The 15,231-nt window shown below is 34.7% G+C and overlaps 1 long non-coding RNA gene across 1 annotated transcript; it reads right to left on the bottom strand.

Moving 5' to 3' along the window:
- Positions 1-122: 122 nt before the first annotated feature.
- Positions 123-3,839, bottom strand: LOC128241657 (uncharacterized). Its single transcript, XR_008262427.1, has 4 exons — positions 3,802-3,839; positions 1,889-1,977; positions 1,166-1,380; positions 123-567 (listed from the first exon to the last, which is right to left on the bottom strand). It is a non-coding gene; the product is annotated as an uncharacterized LOC128241657 (long non-coding RNA).
- Between the last annotated feature and the right edge of the window lie 11,392 nt (positions 3,840-15,231).

Raw genomic sequence — 15,231 nt, 5'->3', positions numbered from 1 at the left:
ACACAAATTTACATGATTGCGAGTACATATTTTGCTTCTAGTACCCAAGTATTTCTTAAGAAGTGACCATAGTTTTTACCGTATGTGACAAACTTGATCTCCCTTAACATCAAGGTGAACATTCTCACTAAGTTTGAACACATGTAATCTTACAAAGCAATATCAAGGTTTGATTCTATAATGTTTTAAAAATAAAATCAAGTGACTTCCATTCAGTCCACATGTGACCTAGTTTCAAACAAGACAACAATGAGACCATTGTCATTAAGTTTCATGAATATTGGAGCACATAGTAAACCTCTAGAAATGTCTCTTATTAAACCTAGATTCTTGCTCGCTGTACAATTCCCTTCTTGGTCAAGGAGATAACTGTTCAAGGTGGCTAGAGATTTGTCGAGGATAGTGCTTCTCCATAACAGCCTTTCTACCCATACCGAAAAATTGTTGGTCAAGTGACACATGAAGATCAGTTTCTTCAGCGACTCTGTATGGATAGGTCTTTTTTCTTTCACTGCGTTTACTGGGGAATATTGCCATCCTCTTCTATTGTTCCATGCACGGTTTAGTCTGCATACAAAACAAGAAATGTTTCATTTACAGAATAAGATTTGACCACATCACACACACACACACGCACAATTATCTAGAAGTAAGATAGTTATCGAAATAAATATTTCCACTTATAACCAGACTTAAAGCTGCACTCTCACAGATATACAAATTTTACATTTTTATTTTTTTTGTCTTGCAAAGAGCACATTTTTGCGAGAATATCTGGAAACCAATAATATAAGATTGCTGACAAAAAAAAATCAGATGGCAGTTTTTCATATTTCCGTTCGAAAAATAATGTTAAATGCATAAACATCACTTTCTTTAACTTAAATATAAAAATCTGCTCGTTCCAAGACAAAAAAAAATAAAAGTTGTCAAAACGTTCAATCTGTGGGAGTGCAGCTTTTAAGCCTGAAAATGTGATCAGATCATTTCAATTTCATGAATTATGATGCAGTTATTTTATGAAATGCTTATTCTTGTTTCCTGTATAAATAGCCTGAATTCCCTGATTTTTAATATAATACTATATAAAAGGGTATAACTTCAAACTTCTACTAATATAAGATGTGAAAAGAGTCAAAGCTTGCTGTACATTAAATTTATTTACCTGTATACTAGATAGTATGCATCTTTGATGGAAGGTGGTTGTCAAGGACAATCACTCTGAGGGCTTTAAGGGTACTAAAGTGTTTTTTTATTGTTAAGCCATGGTGAATTCCTCTCCTCTTGGCTCAATGGCCCATGACTTTACTCATAATATTGAATCGGGGGAGGCCACTCATGCTCATCCGTCAAATGATGGAGAAGAACAGCTGAGATGCCCTTAAAATAAATAGCATTTCATTTTATTTTCATTTATTTACTTATATCATCAATAAATGTTATATGTTAATTATCAATATTATAAATACTTAATCAATATACCAACATATACTTCCAAGCTCGAATCACTGCATTTTCATGACACAAATATCAGGCCTTATTTGATAAAAAGGATATCAACCTCTTTTCTACCTTTTCATGATTTTTAAAGCTGCATTCTCACCTATGGACTGTGTAAACATATTTTATTTCAATTTTTTTTTGGAATTCATTAGCCACTTTTTAAGCTTATATCATGAAACCAGTGATATAAGATATGCTGACAAAAGAGGTGAGTGCAGTTATTCATACTTACTTTCAAAAAGTATGATGTTTTTTGCCTAAATGCCTTTCTAACACTTATGAATAGAAAATGAGATTTTGGAGTTGATAAAACGCTGCCTTTGATTTTCTATATTTGAAAAGTTCGAATGATATTTTTTTATATTTGCAAAAAAACTGTACTTACAGTACACTTGGCATGTTCAAGCCAGGTTAAAATCTGTGACATCACCAGCCTCCTGACATCGGAGTCTTGAAGCGTCATGTCAAAAGATACTGAAACCCAAAATACTGTAAATTTTTATTAACTATTATTATATTATGTTTATATAGAAATTTCAGCAAATCATTTATCTTATAATAATTAAACCCTTGGTACATGTATTTTGTAGAGTTCATATACAAAACAGAAATATAACAAGAAAAGAAATATAATTTTTTGACTTATTTTTTTGCATAAAAGATGGATGGACTACCTTTAACATGTTAACTAGTATCACATATGTACCAATTTCTATTTAAAGCCAGGTTCTTATATTATTGATATAAAAATGATAAAATATTTTTTTCAAATGCCATTTCAATCATGAGCAGGATCAAAACAATCATTGAAATTAGACTTTTTGATGAAGAAGCCCTGATTCGTATACTTTAGCTTTGAATCAAATTTCAAACAAGCCCTACTATAAAAAATCAGAATTTGGGTAAGACCCGAGGCATTTTACCAGTGCATGGCTTACTGGCTTGTGTTAATTTCGACCATTTGTCAAAAGGAATGGATTTTCTTAACAAACGAATGCTTTATCACAGCTTATTGAAGGGCTGTATTTACACATTTGGGGGTTGGGCTCAGGTCCTTCAGTTAGTCAAAAAAGACATCAAATGCAATTTTTTGGTAATGAAAATATTTCAAAACAAATTACATATATTGAAATGCCAATAAATGTGCTGTATACAATTGTTCTTTTCAATTGAATTGCAGTTGCTATTGGATTTAGCTTGACTTTTTCAAGTTTTTGACGATATCTCTAACTTGCATATGATGCCAACTATTTTGCCCTTTTAACATTTGACTTAGAAATTCTGGATTTTGCATGTAATCTTATTTTACAGTGATCCAGGCATGTTTTGCCAAAGCCTGCCAAAGGCGGATCCAGTAATTGACACAAGATTGGAGTCACTCAGGGGTTGTAACCTTTCAACGTGTGTCCCCCCCCCCAGAACTGAATAATTCTGGTCAGCAATGATGGCAAACGGCCAGGTTCACCCCCTAGGAAATGTACATAATATCTAGTCCGAAATGGTACATTTTGGGCAATTTATTTCTTTTTAATCCTATATAAAAATATGCCACCTGAATGACTTTCAACGAGTCTTTTGACCATTTTTAATACTTAAGCGTACAGGGAGAAGATAAGAAATGTCAAAACAATAAAAAAGTATGCCTGATTGCTTATTAGTGTACCAGTACCATTGAAATAGGCAGTAAACAAGGAAGTCATGGGGTTAGGTGTGGGGTGTGCCCCCCATATTGATATTGCAAGTGCTGAAATCCTTAATGCTTATGTACCAGTCATTTGTAACCACAGCCCCGTAGGTCCGGGGAATAGCAGGGACTTTGACTTTCGTTCCAGCCTACCCCGGGTAAAATCCCGGCCCTGCCAGGACGACCAGTTGGTAAAATCCCCGCACCCCAGGGACCCTAGGTAAGGTCCATTCCCCACAAGTTTTTGCGAACATAAAACCACCCCATTTACGCGGTACTGCGGGGCCACCTGGAAGGTAAAACCACGCCCCATTTCCCCAGTATACCCCCGGACCTGGGGGGGGGGGCGTGGTTACAACTGACTGGTGCATTATAGCAATGAAAAAAGTCGATCATGCTGCCTCTGACAGCTCTTGTTTGTTTTCGAAATTATTTTCGATTTTGAATAGGAACTTTCACTAACATTTTGGCGAATAAGTACATCCGTTCTCCAAGGAAATGGGGTATGTGCACCCGCCCGAAAGTGTGTCGAAAGATAGCCCTACTGACTGTTAATAAATAAACTATCAATGTTTTTCAAACATCAGGTAAAATGTTAAAGATAAAACACAAACCTATCGTGATGTTTCGTTTCCACGCCCTCCATTTTCCCATCCTTTTCTTTCAATGAATGCCTAAATAAACCATCGACGTCAATATCTTTCCTACATTTTTCATTTACCGTCGCTTTCTGATCGATTTTGGCAATCTCTGTCTGCCTCTGTTTCTCTTTTCATTTTCATCTGTCCATCTTTATTTTGATTTGCTGACCTCATTGATTACTCATAACTGTCACCTGCTTGTGCTCCGTTTACTTTCGTAGGCTTTCGGAACTGCTCGAAATAACTCCGAGTAGGCCATAGCGGATTTTTTGGTAACCACCAAAAAATAAATATGGTCTGAAAATCGTGTTAATATCAGGCCATCGGAGTGGAATCTAGAGACGAAATTTCGCACAACGCTAAAATAAGGATGCCTTTTCACGACAGTTGTGTTATTTTTGTGTTTTATAACCAAAATTCTCGCTGAACGTACAACTTTAACATTGGTAAACTTGATTTTGCTTCGTTTGTTCATGCAGGGTTGTGCCGCTCGTTAGAAGAATTTATTTTGCGGCATAATAATTTTCAAAACTTTTACAATTATATCATTCCAACATGTGAAAGTTTTAAAATATTGGACCTCAGCCATTCATTACTTCCAAACTTGTTTAAGTTCCTTCTTAAAGACATAGATTACGTTTGCCAGGCAATCAGCTTCTACTTCAATATAGAAGAGATATACATGGACTCGATGGTAATGTCTCTTCCGATTAGGGAGACATCGGAGCTCAACTTTAAAAACTGTCCAATGAGGCTACGAAAAGTGTCTATCGCTAACAATCGTTTCGAGTTTATAAACATTTCCGTCTCTGATATGAGTAATGCGATGAAAGAAAACTTAAGCTGGATTGATGTATCAGGAAACCAGATTGAATATATATCACCAGGATTCTTTTCACCATCAGTGAACTTAAAACATTTAAATTTATCGTATAACAACCTTTGAAAAATGCAGACGTTACATACCCACGACTTTGAAACCTTGTTATTTAATAACAACGAACTTCGTTTTCTTGGCTTAGCTGGAAACAACATTGCCAACTTGCCATTGCTTACACTACAAAATAAAAGCAAACTAGTAAAACTGGATTTGACAGACAACATATTGGTGGATGTGAATTTCAATGTAGACCAACTTAAGAGTTTGCGTTCACTGAATTTAAGCAACAACATGATTCAGTCATTAGACATAGTTTCAATGCGTGCGCTTGAGCTTTTGTCAGAAGCAAACGGATCGTTGCGTCATCTCGATATATCCGGTAACCCATTTGTTTGTTCTTGTGAAGAAAAACACAAGGAAACAGTAGAATGGATTAGAAAACTATCAAGAACATTAATTCTTGGATCTATTAGTAATTATGCATGCCGTCTTAATGGGAAGAAAAAAAACTTTCTTGAAGTGGAGGACTACGCATCTGTGCTGAACTATTGCAAAGTACAAAAGATTAAAGCCATTGTCGCTATAGTTGTTCCATTACTTGTTGTTTTGGGGATATTGTTTGTGACCTCGTTTCTTCTCGTGAGACGAAACAGGCGGAGACAGTTGGCAAGACAAAATCTATTTGACAATATACAAATGGGTCAGTTTCGAAAGAAGTATCTTGTTTTTCTATCATATTGTTCGGAGGATGCCGACCTGGTTGAAAGCAAAATCAGACCTGGTGTTAGAGCAGGTCTTCGGGAATTGACGCAATATGAGGGTGAGTTGGTGTGCTCAGGCGATCTCAGTTTTAGACCAGGGTTTCCGATAGGGGAAGAAATAATAAGGTGTATAGAGGACTCGGCCGTTACAATAATTGCGGTGTCTAATTCATTTTGCACCAAACAGTGGTGCAAAAGGGAGGTTCAGGAGTCCTATGATCAGAACAACCCTATGATTATTCTTCTTGTTGAACATGTGGAGCCAAACGTGATGGGTAAAGTTCTTATGAAGTTGTTTAAACGGTTTGCACATGCGTCATGGATTGCTGACGACGATGGAGGTCACATTGAACCAGATTGGCCCATACTTTGCCAGTCAATTATTGATCTTGCCACATGATTTAACAATCAAACTTAATCTGTCGTTGTATATTTATGTGCCCATGTGTTTTAACTGCAAACGAAAACAAACAAGTATCACACACAGTTATTCTGTCAATCATGTTGTTGTCATGAAAAGGGTAATTCAACTTCTGTAGCCACATGTTATTGATCGAACGTTTTTCTAAGTAGAATCCCCTTGCCGTACGTCAATGTATTTCTCTTATTCGCCTCAGAAATCCGTTTATCTGCTATAAATTGCTTTAATTTAGTTGACTAGCATCATTTTGTATCACCATAATTTCCTATATACGTGAGAAATTTCTTGCAGTTATGTTAGATTTTGTATCAGATTTATATACATTTTCTGTCATTACATTTTTTTAGGAAGATCTATTCAGGGACTGTATCAAATTATTTAATTTTGATATCTTTGAAGTATTTAAGCTATATTCATTATTGTTATTATATAAAGTTTTGTATTCCTATCTGTTCGACCATAGACTTTGTCTTCTAAATGCTTCCGCTGTATTTTTAGTTCACAATCAACATTTAAAACTAACTGCGAAATTATTTAGCTGTTAAGGCATTTCTAAATCACTACATATATGTTTTTCACTTTTATCATATGACACTTTCTTTCATGCTTTGTGTTGAAATGTGGAGTTTAATCAGTAAAAATATATTCGTGCAAACTATCTGCATATGCAAATGCAGAGATCAGTATGTGCAAAAATGGCATAATGCTTTATTAAATCAACAAAAATGGATCATTATATAAAATAATATATTTATATTATTAAATATAAATATATAGTGTTAAAAATTGCTTACCTTCTAGTTTTTGAAGATGAATTCATGAAGCAAAATATAGAGTTGAATATAGCATCCTTATATAACTTAGCATTGAGTCCTTTGATTTTCTTAAGATTTTTTGCTAATAATTTATCTCTTTAAAATCCTTTTTGGCTGACTCGGAGTGTTTCAGCATGTGACTTCATTTTCTTCAAATATTTTACATTTTTAAATCATTTGGAAGGAATAAGATAATACATGTCGCTTTAATTTTTAAAATGTTTTCTTTATTTGTTCCAAGTTTTAGTACAATGATGCTTTTTTATTATGAAACTCTATGACCACACAGTTTTAAAACTTTGATTTTTAAAGCCGACTGTGTGTGATGCTCATAGTTTCAAACAATAACTGCATCGTATCTTTGAAAGGTTCTGCATTAAGTGCTCTGAATTGTATTCCTCCGTCTGCAGATAGAGTTGGCATCTCTTATCATAGAAGTACTTGGGGTTTACCTATCAATTTATTATTATTTGTTTTATTGTTAAGTTTCCTCAAGTTAATGCATACTTTGATATGATTAACCTTTTGTGTTTTTTTCTTTATTTAGGATTGTTGGTATAAAAGTGAGGTTTGTGCACTTAAACTGGTTAAGACCCCCAGTAAATTTACATTTTACTAAACGTTATAAGGCGGTACTTAACAATCCTTTATAAACATACCCATTTTGCATATGTAGTATGAATGCACTGTGCTGTTTGTGGAGTTTTGTGCTGTTGTTCCATGTTTCTTTTTGTGATTTTCTGTTTTATGTTCTATTGTCTTTAGCGTTTACCCAGTGCCATTAAATCGGGTCTGTGTTTAAACTTTTTGCTGCTGAGCTTGCTTTGGTAGCTTTTTGCATAAAAATGTAAATTTGAATATTAGCAAACCTCGACATTTATATCTTATTGATTTTACATTCAGTTTTGTATTTTTACGTGCTTAAATATCCATCTTGTTTTGTTTATTCTTCCGCTTTGATTCAGAATGAAATTATTGTTCAGATTTTTTTGTGTTTTACTATTTTTATATGACATATGACTCATTTTTATGTTTATATTATATATGTCGCGTGTATATACCGCTTTTGCCAATAAACTTAAGACACCCGTACTCAGTGCAAACCGAAAGTGAAAAGTATTCAATAGTAAAAGTAAACAAATATCTTGATAAAAAACATTATTTTGTAAGATCCAAGAAAATATAATCAAACAAAAAAACAAAACAATTATATGTTTTAAAAAAAAAATGTTCATAACAAGTTCCTTCTTAAAGACATGGACTTTTTATCATGCGGCAACCTTCTATTTTAAAATAAAAGAGATATGCATGAACTCCATGGAAATTTCCCTTCCTTTTAGGGAGACATTGGAACTTCATTTTAAGGACTGTCCATTACGGCTAAGAAAGGTATCAATAGCAAACAATCTATTTGAGTCTCATAAACATTGCTGTCTCTGATATGAGTAATGTGATATGGGAAAGCTTAAGCTTGATTGATTTATAGGCAAATCAGATTGAGTATTTATCTCAACGCTTTTTTTCACCGTTAGTTAACTTGAAACATCTCAATCCCTCGTATAACAACCTTGGAAAAATGCAGACGTTGCATACCCATGACTTAGTCTAAAGTAATAGACGTGTTATACGGGATTCTTCCAATCCCTAACGTCTAAACGGAAATGTGCAAAAAACGGGGGTGTTTTAAAAATATTTAAATTGTTTTAAGTGAAGTATTTTATGGTTAAAATTGATCATAAAGAGTTATATTCATATTTTACCATGTAAGTAATATGTTATTTTGCACTAAACAAGCATTTGATGCATTAAAACAAGTTGTTTACCTTTCCAATAAAACGAAAGTTGACTGACACAGACAACAATTATGCAAAGGGGAACATCTCGATACAATCGTAATAACTCGGCCTCCTCCGACAAAGCTTCGAGATAGACCTCGTTATACAATCGTAACAACTCGGCCATGGCCGAAATGTTCCGAGCATTTTAAAACTGTGCCCTAAATCCTTGCAGGTGCCCTTCATGTATATATCGTTATGCTTTGACAGAATGAAATGAAGAAAAGCAGTCAAACTCATAATTATAAGTTAGATATTTTTTTTTGTATACGGAACTAATATAAAATAACATTATCTGGTAATAATTCTTGTTTTTATGATATTTTATAGACGCCATATGCTTTAAACCGGAATCCTGATCGGAACAACTACCCACTTTTGATACTAAGCAATTTGTACGTGAAGGATTTGCCATATCAAAAATCTAAAAAAAATCCGTCAAGGTACAATTATTTGGACTAACCCATGACTTTGAAATATTTTTGTTGAAGAACAATGAGCTTCGGTTTCTCGGCTTAGCTGGACACATCATTGAAATATGCCGTTCCTAATGTTACAAAATAAAAGCAATATTTTGGAGCTTGACTTGTCAGACAACAGATTGGTGGATTTAAACTTCCATGTAGGCCATCTTAAGAGTCTGGGTACACTTAATTTAAGTAGAACACTAATGAAGTCATGACACGAGGTCATAATGCGTGCGTTTGAGCTAAATGCTGGAGAAAACGGGAATATCCGTCATCTGGATATGGCCGGTGATACAGTAATAAGAACAATGAAAATTAATTGAATGGATCAGAACACGATTCGGAACCTTAATCAATGGGTATTTGCATATTCTTTTCTTTAAAATACATTTGAACAATTCAAAAAACAATACATTAGGTAATAGCACATAAGGATTGGGATCCTATAAGGAATAGATAAGTTTAAACAATTACACAAGGTAAAGGATATAAAGAATGTTCACTTTACAAATCGTATTGCTCTATGGAGTGTTGAGTTAAAAACATTATAAATCATTACATGATGAAACTAGTGGTATAAATCTTAGATATAATATCTCACTGCATTAAATGTAATGAACGTGCCTTTAATGCTTCATATATATATAAACTTAACTTAAATATTTCAGAATATTTTTTTTCATGACAGTAATTGTACAATTTAAATATACTAGGTCGTAGTTTATGGTAACGCTTTATATATTTCTCTCTAATTCGTTGGTAAAAAGAAAAAAAAGATCATGGAATTCACCTTCAATAACATTTGCATAACAAAAAATACTTAAGGATAAATCAACCCTTTTGTCCACAGGTAACCAGTTAAGACAACTAAACTGAGATTTTCCAATGTGGGACCTAGATTCTAAATTTAAAACAAATCGCATTAGTTTGTTTTGTGTGACCTGAAGCTTATTACGCAAGTCTTGGTTCACAGAATAAAACCAGATGGTAGAGGCAAAGTCTAGATGGCACTGAATAAGGGACATGACCAGTAACCTTTTTGTGTGTTGGGTAAGGTACTCACGCTTCCTAAATAAGAATTTTAACCTTGTGTTTGCCTTTTTCATGACCGACCTAGCCATGTCCTCAAAAGACAAGCAATTATCAATGGTTGGGCTTAAATATTTTACTGAAGTTTTACATTCAATTGGCAAACCTTTGCAAGTCACGTTTAGATTGCCTTTAGATTCAAGCCTCTGTTTTGACCCGAATAAAATAGTTTCTGTTTTACCCAAATGCAGAGATAGCTTATTACAGATAAGCCACTCACTAACAAGTTCTAATTCTTCAGAAAGGCTAGACTCTAAATCTTCTGTACTTTTGCCTGACACTAAAATTGCGGAATCATCGGCGTATAGGAGCAGCTTATTTCTGACAACAGCTGGCATATCATTCACGTAAATTAAAAATAAAAGTGGACCTAATATTGATCCTTGTGGGACACCACATGTGACCTTTAATTGAGAGGATAAAGTACCAGAGACTGAAACAAGTTGGTGACGGTCGGACAGGTATGAGAAAACCATCGTGTTGTTGACTCGTTCAGACCAATGGCTTTAAGTTTCATTAGAAGAATATCATGGTTGACCGTATCAAACGCTTTCTGTAAGTCTAAGAGCACCATGCCAACAAGATTTCCTTTATCCATATTAAAACGTAGGTAATCGGTCAAATGAATTAGGCATGTCTCAGTAGAATACTTGCGTCTAAAACCGGACTGTAAACTATATATAAGTTCATTGTTTGTCAAATATTCCTCAACTTGGTCATAGATACCCTTTTCTAAGACCTTAGATATGATGTTTAAAATGGAGACTGGACGATAATTCCCAACTTCAGTTTTGTCGTTTTTCTTAAACAAAGGAACAACGCGTGCAGACTGAAGGTCATCTGGTACGACTTCTTGAATGATGGATAGGTTAATTATATGTGCAAAGGGGTTTGCTATAATGTTTGATGATTCCTTAACAAACTTCGAGGGAATACCATCAAGACGAGTTGCCTTGTTGGAGCTAAGGCTGTCCAAGAATTTCGATACTTTACTTTCTGTAACTATTGAAGTACCAAAACTGTTTGGTTTTACACCTTTGGACGAATAATATTGAAAAACAATTTTTTGCCAAATCTGTTTACACACTTTGGCAGTTTATCAACAAGGTTTGCAGCAACAGTTGTGTAAAAGACATTAAAAGCTTCAGATACCTTGGATTTATTAAAACAAATTTCACCATTAACATTCAAACCAATGCTGGAAGAGGACTGGCTCTTCTTGGAAGGCAAACCAAGCTGTTTAAGGCTCTTCCATATAGATTTTGAATCATTTTTATTACATTCAAGTGTGTTCTTAAAATAATTCTTTTTTGCATTTGTGATACATGTTTGGGCATAGTTTCTTAATTTTCTAAACATACATAAATCTTCCTCAGTTTTACTTCTCTTATATTTCTGAAAAGCCTTATCTCTAGCCTTAATACTCTGAAGAACCTCATTATCAATCCAAGCCTCTGTTCTCTGCTTAATGCGGACCTGCTTGACTGGTGCAATGGAATTTAAAACGGACAAAAAAGTAGATTTAAAATATGATCAGGCAATATTTACATCATCACAAAATAGCACATGACTCCAGTCAGTACCAATCAGGCTTTGCTGAAAGCTTCCTTATTGTAGTGCTTAAGTGACCTAATTTCAACAGAATTGTGTTTACCAATACAACTACGTGTAACTTTTCTTGTACAAAAAGTCATAAGATGATCACTAAGGTAACAATCAATTACACCACTCTGACTAATAAGTTGAGAATCAGATACCAAGATCAAATCAATGGTAGTAGTTGAATCAGATGCAACTCTTGTAAACTCACTTATCAGCTGTTTAAAACAGAACAAATCACACAATGATTTAAAAGGTGTATGTGTACGCATGAACACCTTATTAATGGTTTCCGCCTACTTCACTCAACTGTGTACCAGACCAAGCCGGAAAAAAATTGCTTGAAACGAGTAAACGAGTTTTTTTAGAAAGAATTAGATAAAATTTAGTTGCGAGCACAAGGGGTTTGCGAACAGTAATTTTGTGTCTCAGAGGTTGGTATGGATAATGAGTTGATGTTAAACATGAATTGAAGTACGTCAATAACGCAAGAAGATGCTTTATATACAATAAGCTAAATTAATGAAAACGGAAGTACAGACATTTGTATAATTTGAAACCCTTAATCAAACCTTTACAACCATAGAAAGTTAATAAGAGCTTTTAAAAACTAATGAGATATACTTAAAACACTAATAGATACTTAAAGATAAGCATAAAAGTAGGGTCGATAATAACCCGCAAAATTGCAAAATATTTGATATGTTAACATTTATTGTGTCTTTATAATTTATAACTCATCACTCCAGTGTAAAAAAAATGTATATGATTCTACTCACAAACGATCAAACACTGTAAATAAACATGGTTGTGTTAAAGTTAACTTTGTGGATATTTTTTGGATTGTTATTTTACAAACGATCAGCCCAGCGTTATCCCCCACCATGTGAATGCCAAAACGATTCGATAGTGTGTGAAGATATTCCTATCTCGGACGTTCCCTTGCATATTGGAGTGACGGCGGTCCAACTGACAAATCTAAACCCCTGACGGCTGTTTCTGGAGGTATTCATGACCAATGCGCTTTGGGCAAACGTAAAATCACTGGACATAACATGTGCAGGTGAACACCAGGTATTGAACCGTGTTTTTTATGGGTTTACGAAATCTCACAAAACTGGGTGTCCATAGTGAGCAGTTACTTCACATGGAGAACGACGTATTCCAAGGACTAGATTCTCTTAAAGAGTTAATTTTTTCTGGACAAAAAAAACCTGTACCTGAAAAAAACTATTACCAAGTTTAAAAAACTCGGACTTAGTCTGTCTTGAAAAGGTAACACTGTCTTACATACAAAAATCTCACGCAGAACCTATAGACCTTGAAACTCATTTCTTCAGTAGCTTGAGCGGAAGTGGTGAGAGGAATATCAAGTATGTTGATATATCCAATGTGAACATTGGTAAATTAGACTTCGCTTCGATTGTTAATTTAGGTGGGTGCCGATCGTTAGAAGAACTTATTCTACGGTATAACCGTTTCATTAATCTTTACAATGGTGTATTACTTCCTACGTGTGAACGTTTAAACATCTTGGACATCAGCTATTCATTACTCCCAAATTTGTTTGAATTTCTTCTTAAAGACATCAGCTTCTATTGCCAGGCGATCAGCTTCTTTTTCAATATAGAAGAGATATACATGGATTCCATGGTAATGTCTGCTCCTATCAGGGAGACATCGGACCTACATTTTAAAGACTGCCGATTTCGGCTACGAAAGGTGTCTTTAGCTACCAATCGGTTGGAGTTCATTAACATTTCTATTCCTGATATAAATAATATAATGATAGAAAGTTTTTAAGCTGGATTGATTTATCGGAGAACCAGATTGAATATTTATCACCAGGATTCTTTTTACCATCAGTGAACCTTGAACACATCAAACTCTCGAAAAACAACCTTGGACAAATGCAGACGTTACATTACCACGACTTTGAAACCTTTATATTAAAAACCAATAGGCTTCGTTTCCTTGGCTTAGCTGGAAATAACATAAGCAATTTGCCATTGCTTACGCTACAAAATAAAAGCAAACTAGTAAAGCTGGACTTGTCAGACAACAGATTGGTGGATTTGAACTTAAATGAAGATCATCTTAAGAGTTTACATACACTAAATTTAAGTAACAACATGATGGAGTCATTAAGCGTAGTTTTAATGCGGGCGCTTGAGCTTATGTCAGAAGTAAACGAATCTTTGCGTTATCTTGATATATCCGGTAGCCCATTTGTGTGCTCTTGTGAAGACGAACATAGGGAATCGATTGAATGGATAAGAAAACGATTCGGAACATTAATCAATGGTAATTTTAACGCTCATGCTTGTCGCCTAAATGGGAAGGAAATAGCCTTTCTTGACGACAAGGACTATGCGAATGTTGTAAAGTATTGCAACGAACAAAAAGTGAAGGGCATTCTCGATATAGTTCTTCCATTAACTGTGCTTTTGGTTGGTGTATTTGCTGTCGCGTTTCTACTCGTAAGACGAAAAAGGAAGAGACAGTTGAAAAGACAAAACTTATTTGACAACATAAGAATGGGTCAATTCCGAAAAAAAGTATCTTGTTTTCTTGTCCTATTGTTCAGAGGATGCCGTCTTGGTTGAAAGCAAAATACGACCTGGGATTACAGAGGGTCTTCAGGATTTGACACAATATGGCGGTGAGCTGGTGTGCTCTGGCGACCTCTGTTTTAGACCAGGGTTCCAAATTGGGGAAGAAATAATGAGATGTATCGAGGACTCTGCCGTAACAATAATTGTGGTGTCTAATTCATTTTGCGCCAAACAGTGGTGCAAAAGAGAGGTTCAGGAATCATACGATCAGAACAACCCTATGATTATTTTACTTGTTGAACATGTGGAACCAAACGTGATGGGAAAAGTTCTTATGAAGTTGTTTAAACGGTTTGCGCATGCTTCCTGGATTGCTGACACTGGTGGATCGCACACTGAACCAGATTGGCCCATACTTTGCCAGGCAGTTATTGACCTTGCTACATGAAGTTACTACTAAAGCTTGACCAGTCGTTGATATATTTGTGTACCTTAATGTTTTGACTTCAGCTGTGTTTTCAATAACGAAATCTACAAGTCCCTCTCACATTTATTAGGTTATTCTTTTGCTGTCCGGAACCAAGTTAGCCAACTTCTGAAGCGAAACTATCATGATAGAACGATTGTTAAGTATAATAGTCATGCAGTATATCATGTTTTAGAGTTTTGTATTTTGACGCAGAATTCCGGTTAACTCTAATAAATAGTTTTTTTCTGTTGTTTAGTAGACAAGCATCATTGTGTACACCTTGTTTTAACCTTATATTAAGGTAACAAAATTATCGTAGTAATGTATTTTTGATAACATTTTCCTATTTTTCTTTCTTATTAAAACTACGTCGCATCCTATTCATGATGGTCAATAAAGGGTCTAAAATAAAATAGTAACTGATTGACCGACCACGACCAAAGCAAAAGGGTTGGCTCACATCTAATTACTCAAATACTATTCGTTTCAACAGCATTTAAGCCGTAGATTGT

Source organism: Mya arenaria, chromosome 7 (assembly GCF_026914265.1).
Source record: "Mya arenaria isolate MELC-2E11 chromosome 7, ASM2691426v1".
Lineage (NCBI taxonomy): Eukaryota > Metazoa > Mollusca > Bivalvia > Myida > Myidae > Mya > Mya arenaria.
This window is presented reverse-complemented; position numbering and strand designations above follow the sequence as displayed.